This window comes from Alligator sinensis, unplaced genomic scaffold, assembly GCF_000455745.1.
Source record: "Alligator sinensis unplaced genomic scaffold, ASM45574v1 scaffold611_2, whole genome shotgun sequence".
NCBI classification, from domain to species: domain Eukaryota; kingdom Metazoa; phylum Chordata; order Crocodylia; family Alligatoridae; genus Alligator; species Alligator sinensis.
The window spans coordinates 4,255,785-4,263,320 of record NW_005841869.1 but is presented as its reverse complement, the minus strand read 5'-3'; positions in this window follow the sequence as shown (position 1 = coordinate 4,263,320).

The following is a 7,536-nucleotide window of genomic DNA, read 5'->3' as shown; positions in this document are numbered from 1 at the left end:
TATACAGGCCCTTCCTCTCAACTATGAACATTAAAAAGAAAAAATGGTATGTGCCAGTATAAAACAAAATAACTTCCTGTGCCTGCTGCAGTGAAGCTATATAAGAGCTCATGCCCAAACCCATCAGCACAGCCAATTTAGCAACTGATTTGCAAGGAAAAGATACCTTAGTCCTGTGGTGTTAATGTCTTTGCAGTAGGGGGTCTATTGCCAGCTTCTCCAAACTCATCAACACGATCTATTATTAATACCCCTAGAAAGGCTTTCTAGTATCATTATTGCACAAGGCAGTGGAAGCTTGTGCTGTAATCTGTTATCTATATTGCAAAAACATGTGAAATAAAACAAAATACAGACACTTTATAAACAAAATGTTTCATCCGGTATGTCTCTTTGCATCCCCTGTATATAAAACAGTAGGGTGCAGGAAAGGCATTTGGAGAGATTTGCTGTTAGATGCAGAGCTAACTTTTTTTCCCCTTTTTCTTTTTTTTTGGAAACTTTTCTCAATTGACAAGCTCTTCTTTCTAATGCTCTTCACTCAGTGGGAAAAGTTCAGTCTTCGTGCAGTGATTTTCCCGTTTGATGTGTGTATGAAACGAGTCTAGAAGAAGGAAGTATCAACCCGGAGAAATGCTAGATGGGTGAGATCTTAATGATGGGGGCCGGGGGAGGAGACAGGACGGGACGGGACCGAGGAGCCCCGGGCAAGAGCTGCGGGACTCATCCTCCTGTAAGTGGGAGCCCTGCCGACACGCTGGAGGCAGACACCGCCGGTGCTTCGGGGGCCGTTCAGGCTGCGTACCAGGGTGCGTGCAAAGCTGGGTCTTTTATTCACGATCCCAGCAGCAGGGCATTTATGCCGAAGCTCCAGCGGTGCCCTGCCCCGAACCTGCAGAGACGGAAATCCGTGAGCAGCGGGCCTGCGAGAAAACAAACACCGGCGTGCCAAGCTGCCGCGGTCCTGAATAGACAGATCAGGGCAGAGCCGGGGTGGGCTGCCGCACGGAGCTCGCTGCAAGTGTTTGCAGTACAGTACGGACCAACATAATGCTACAGCACAAGCCTGTGTCTTATTTCCCAAATGCCCTGTTATTTTCTTTGTTAGTGGAAAATAAATTGTTCTTTTGTAGCAGTTTCTCTTTTCAGGCAGACTGGCAGCTATTATTTTTCTATTTCCTCTTTTTGTCACTTTGCATTATTTTTGGCGCTGTAATTCCTGTTTGCTCCCACTCCGATCTTCCTGTCTCCCATTGTTCCAATTTTTAATCCCCAGTTTTACTCTTCTTCGGCTCTTTTTGGGCCCATTCTCAGTAGGGTTTGAAAGAATACCCAGGCGTGACTCCCTGCTATAGCAACCACACCTCCCCGGGAAAGCCACAACAATCTCTTCTGGACCAGGGAAGTCTTTCACAAGCTGGCAGCAAAAGTAAATCCTTCTTCAAGGAACAAGAAGGATTAGCAGAGAGCAGTGGGCTGCAGACTTAGCCCTACCCCTTATTTCTTTAGAGCACCAGTCACTCAGAACCCCGCTGCTATGTACAATTAAACAGACCTAAAAAAAATCCTGAATGACACAAGAGCTGGATTGTGTAAAGGTTTAATTCCACTTTAATACCTTTCCGTGTTCAGAACTCAAAGATAGCAATTTAACCCAAGAATCCCCATCTGAGCATGAAAACTTGTTGTTTGTCTGACAAAGGGCCCTGCTATACTCTGCACAGAGTCCTTGTCTATTAGCCTGACTTTTAATGTGTGAAAGCTGCTTCTGTTTTTCCCACTCCAGTCACATACTTTCTCTTTACAATCCTGCCCTTCCAAAGTGCATCCCCCTCACAGGAAAGATGCCCAGAGATTAGAGAGGAGAAGTTATCCGGCGTTACCACACGGAGCGGGGGGGCTGCACCGTCCCCTTCTGCAGGGAAGACAGAACAAATACCTTGCGAGAGAAAGGAAGGCAGGGAATTGCAGTTAGGTTCCTGTAATAGGGAGCCACTGTTAACGAGCTCAGTGTTAACAAACGTCAACCAGAAGCAGTAGATTACAGCTCTTTTAATATGGATTTATTTGTATTTCAATGTCTCAATCATCTTTTGATGCTAATGACACGACAGCAGTGTTTATTCAAACTGCAGGATTGCAGCACGTGCTCTATAAGCCCGACACTTTTGTTAACGGGAACCTGTGTCCACTGCCAAAACCTGCCTCCGGCGACGTGGGCAGATGAAGGCGACAGAGCTGAGCCGGAGGGTTAGGCATCTCAGCGCTGCATCTGCGGGCCAACGCTGCTCCCCACCCCTGCGCGTCCGCGTTGTTGGGGAGCCAGGCCCACGGCGCGGCGGGAGCGCCCGAGCTGTCCCACCTGGTGCACGTGTCTCGCACGGGCGTTTCCAGGCACGCTGAAAGTTTGAGAACAGAATCCAGCCCAGCACCCACGGGCCCCGAAGCCCTCAGGACCGGCGAGGGGAGGGAGAGGTGGGCTGAACGCACGAGCAGCTTTCCAGAGCTCGGCATCCTGGGTCGCGTTTCAAGGAGGGTGCTTTTAGAAAACGTAAATGAAAACTCTTTGGCAAAGTGGAACTGACAGGTGTCGGTCAAGAAAAGAAAGAGCCACGGAGCAAAGTCGTCAGCGTGTTTTGTGTCCGTAGCACGGGCGGTCCACACTGCCCGGCACTTGAGGATCTTCCTGGGGTTTGCACGCGTGTTCACAAGACCAGGTGTTTTTATGAATGAGCAGCGAGTAAACCCTCCCCAGACTGGCCTCTCTGGAACAGGGTTAGGTCCTAATTCACACATCTGGGGGTTTTCCGCCCCTCTCACCCCTATCTGCTTCTCACCAGCCTGCTTCTGGGGAAATGCCGCCAGGTACGTGGCCTACATGTGCTCCCTGCTCATTGCACGCGCTCGTGGGGGTAAGCTGGTTTGTCAAACCCTACGAGACCGTCCAGGCTGAGCAAGGGGAACTGAGGCCCTTCTCTCACCACGTCTCTCCCGCTGCCTCCAGCGCTGCACAAACAAGGCAGGGACTGCAGAAGCCGGGAAGTACAAGTTAATGAAATATGGTTGGGTGAGCATAAGCTCTTCATTTAGACAATAACAGTTACTGCTGCAATTTCTTTGTACCCACTTTATGAAAGTCATAAACTCTCAGAAGAATGGCATGAGCTATTTCACCCCGATAGTCTTTGACTCCTCCTCACTACCTGCTGGCGCAGTTAAAGAGTATGAACTGCCTTTGAACAGATTAGGACCAAGTTAAAGTGTGACAACATCTTAAGCTTTCTCCACATGTTGCCAGTGATTTCCAACTAAAGATGTTACCCTCATCACTTCTGCCACAATGATAAGAATCTATAGCCCACTCACTGGAGGAGATAAAAGCGGTTTAGTTGGAGGCATAAAGTACTCTGACTTGCTAAGCTGAGGGGGCTGGCTGTCTCAACCTGGCTGGTTTTTTTTCTCTGCAAAGCACAAAATCCTTATCATTAGGGACTTAAGCTGCCTTTTTTTGTTGAGACAATAAGAATACTGTTTATTGGTATCCAACTCAAACCATCTGTAAACAGTTGCTTTGATGAAGAAGCAGCTACAACTGGGCTGTGCCTGAAGGCACAAACCCACTGAGTGTCAATCATTAAAGGAAGAATGTAAGGTGTATGCAGGGTCAGCAGCAGGCCAGGGGACATTTAAAAGGCCTCAGGGATCTTGGAAAGTCAGTTTGCCTTTCAGAGCCAAAAGCAGTTCAGAAGCTGCTCAGCTGGATGACCTTTATCCCAAGAGGCACCTCCGGGACTAGACTCACCCCGGGTTTGCTCTCAGACACGCTAAAGAGGAGCTGCCACGTAACGCCTTTGCCCCGGTGCGCTTCTGGGAGCCCCGGGAGCTACTCTGCTCGCCAGCTAGCGGTGCCGCGCGTCGTTACGGACCGGGCCGGGCCGGCACGTACAACTTGCAGAGCAGCGTCCCGCTGCTGCCGACAGCCCCTGGACTCTCAGGCGCGCTGGAGGCTCGGAGCCGTTCCAACTCGCGTACTCAGTGTCGTCGTAACTCAGCTTTCGCCAGAAGCACTTTCTGGGGCATAACTGCCACGTAAACTAGAGAGAGCAAGGAGGATCTGGGCCTGATGCATCCCCGTCACGACAGCACCACAAAGCTGGCACGGCGCAAGGAAAACCAGCCTGAGCAGAAGCAAACTGGAGCCTCAGCAGAAGGCTCAGCCTGAAAAGGGTCTCTGCAATTATCAAGCACCGTATAGCCGAGCTCTGCAAGCAGATAAAATGAAGATGACCGAGGAAGGAGCAAGACTGGCCAACGAAGCCAGGAAGGGCCGGGTCATCCACGTGCGTTCTCTGCCCTGCTGCCTCTGCTCCGGGGCCGCCAGCGGCAGCCAGAGACCGAGAGCAGGATGGTCCCAAGCAGTACGTGCAGGGTCAGGGGATGTCTTCGCTTATCCCAGTTGTTCACGCCGGAGAGCTCAGCTCCTGCCCCAAGACTCGGCGGGTGATGGGGTGAGGGTGGTCAGAAGGCCACTGGCCGCACAGCTGATTAGTCGTGTGCTTTTCTACACTTAACCAGGCGACGGACCTCCGCCCTCCTGCTACAGCTCAGCCCCAGCGTCTCCGTGTGCAGCAGTTCCCAGCGCTGGTATTTGGCCCCCTCCCGCCACAGGCTGGGGGAGGAGAGTTCACTCCAAGGAGCAGAGGGCTCAGTCCGCAGGGTCCGCGGAGGTATTTGGGGAGCAGGGGCCAGAGGAGAGGCCGGGGCCTGGCAGTGGCCTGGGGAGGTGCTTCCCGTGCCGAACAAGCAGGGTGGAAGGAAGCACAGCTGGCTGTGGTGGAAGAACAAACGGGGTGCAGCTGCCCCCCCCCCAGGCAGCAGAAAGGACAGGGCCTTAGACTCACAGCATCACAGTTCAGGGTGGAAGGGAGCTCAGGGGGTCACATCCAGTGCAACCCCCTGCTCAGAGCAGGACCAGCCCCAACTACATCATCCCAGCCAGGGCTCTGTCTACCCGGGTCTTCAGCCCCTCGCGGAAGGGACGCGCCGCCGCCTCTCTGGGGAGCCTGTCCCAGTGCTTCACCACCCTCCTTGCGAGAGAGTTTTTCTTGATATCCACCCTCAGCTCCCCTTGCTGCAGCCTGAGCCCATTGCTCCTTGTCCGGTCACCTGCCCCCACTGAGACCAGTGCAGCTTCATCCTCTGTGCAGCCCCCCTGCAGGGAGGTGAAGGCTGCTATTCAATCCCCCTCGGTCTTCTCTTCTGCAGACTCAGTCAGCCCAGTTCCCTCAGCCTCTCCTCACCAGTCCTGTCCCCCAGCCCACAACCTTTTTCATTGCCCTCCACTGGACTCTCTCCAATGTGCCCACATCCTTTCTGTAGTGGGGACCACAGCTGGACACAGGACTCCAGATGTGGCCTCCCCAGTGCTGAATAGAGGGGAAGAATCACTGCCCTCCATCTGCCGGCAACACATCTACCGATGCAGCCCAGGACGCCGGTGGCCTCCTTGGCACCAAGGGCGCACTGCTGGCTCCTGTCCAGCTTCTTGTCCCCTGTCCCCCCAGGTCCTCTTCTGCAGAGCTGCTGCCCACCTAGTCGGCCCCCAGCCTGTCCCGGTGCATGGGATTGCTCCATCCTAAGTGTTAAGACTTTGCACTTGTCCTTGTTGAACCTCATGAGATGTCTTTTGGTCCAATCCTCCAACTTGTCAAGGTCTCTCTGAATCCTAGCCCAGCCCTCCAGTGTATCTACTACTCCCCACAGTTTGGTGTCATCTAAAGACTTGCTGAGGGTTCATCCCTCCCATCTTCCAGGTTTTTGAGCCCCGTTCCCTCAGCCCTGGCCCCGAGGCAGCCGTGGAGAGAGCTCGATGGGCCTGTGACATAGAGCTGAACGTCACTGTGATGGAGACAAGCAAGACAGTGGAGGGACTCAGGCATGGGAAGGAAGATGTGGCCAACGTGGGTCTCGGGGCTGCCTTGTGCACAGCTGGAAGCAGCAGCGTAGCTGCCAGGCCCAGAGAAGGCTGCAGTAGTCTGGGATGCAAAGGCAGCAGGATCACCAACTCTAGGCCACCTGGGGACTGTGAACAGCTCATTAATCATCTTGGAAACAGGCCTTGCACACCTGTAGGGGCACTGCCCAGCCGTGCTGCCCTGGCTGCTCTACCCGGCAGGGCTGGCAGGGCTCCAGCGAGGGTCGAGTGTCTGCTCCGCTCCCGGCACTGGACGGTCTTGAGTGCTTGTTCGCAGTTGGAAGGTGGTGTCTGCAGACGGCTGGGGGAAAGCCATTTTTAAGCAACTGGAGTGGGAAGAAAAATATCCTTCACCACTGAAGCACCGCTGAGCATGCGATGCATGTCAGGAGGGCTGCGAAAGGTGCTCCCAAACAGCTCACAGCCAACACACGCAGGACAGCAGGCTTGGGGTGGGGGGAGCAAGGGAGGGGTGCCGTTTCTATTTGAATGGAGGTGCAGGGATGCACGCAGCTCTATCCGTAGCCCACTGAACTTGAGGAAAAGCGTCTGCACTCGTAGGTTTGGGCCGAGGCTCAGAGGCCCAGGACTTCCTGCGCATGTAGGAGTACACGCATCTAAGAGACTTGCCCAAGGTCACCCAGGGAGTCCGCGACAGTGAAGAATTCAGCACAGCCTCCCACGTCCCAGCCAGGAGCCGGGGCGATGGCATCAGCTGCCTGCTTGCTCCAGCTGGCCCTTGCACGCTGCGCCGGGCACACGCACCAGCCCACTCCCGGGCACGGGCACAGCCCCTTGCTCTGCCAGCCTGTGCTCATGGCCAGGGGTGCCCACAGCAGGGATGCGGCAGCAGCCCAAGCGCTGTGTTTAATGCTTCTGCCGAGGACCATAAATATGTGCCCACGATAATGAGCAGCGAACCACCGAATGTGCGGCAGGAAGGGGAACAGGACCCAGCTCACTTGAGACCCGCCACTCGGGACGGAAAGGGCAACGCATTCCAGCGCGCAGCGCCCCCGCCGTCACGGCAAACGCATCGGCGCGGCCAGCACCGCACAGCCCCGACACCCCTCACCTCGAAACCACCTCTTGGTTTTAAAGGACTGGGCACGCAATCCGATTCTGCAACCTGTGGTTTGAAGAGCTGTCACATGTAGCTTGGTGGCCATGAAGCAAAGCACTGCTAACTGGGTGTTTCGTCCTGTCCAGCCTTTCCCCAGGACAACCGCTCCCAGGAGCCGGGTCCCAGGAGCTGGGGGGTCAGTGCTGGGCCCTCCTGGTGCCGGCTGAGGGCCCACGTCTCTGCTGCTCCCCCACGCCCCGCCAGTGCCGACCCAGAGCCCAGGCTTTTACAATCAGAGCTCAAGTTCAAACCTGACCCGAAGAGCGAGAAGCCACAACAAGGCCCGGGGACAACGAGCCGGGTAGAGAAGGACGTGGCTGACAGGAAGTGACGGTGGGGGGGCAGCGGAAACTCGGAGCAGTGTCCCCAGGCCTGTCCCCTGCCCCAGCCCTGAACGTCTCCGTCCGATGTCCCAGACAAGTGTTTGTCTAACCTGCGC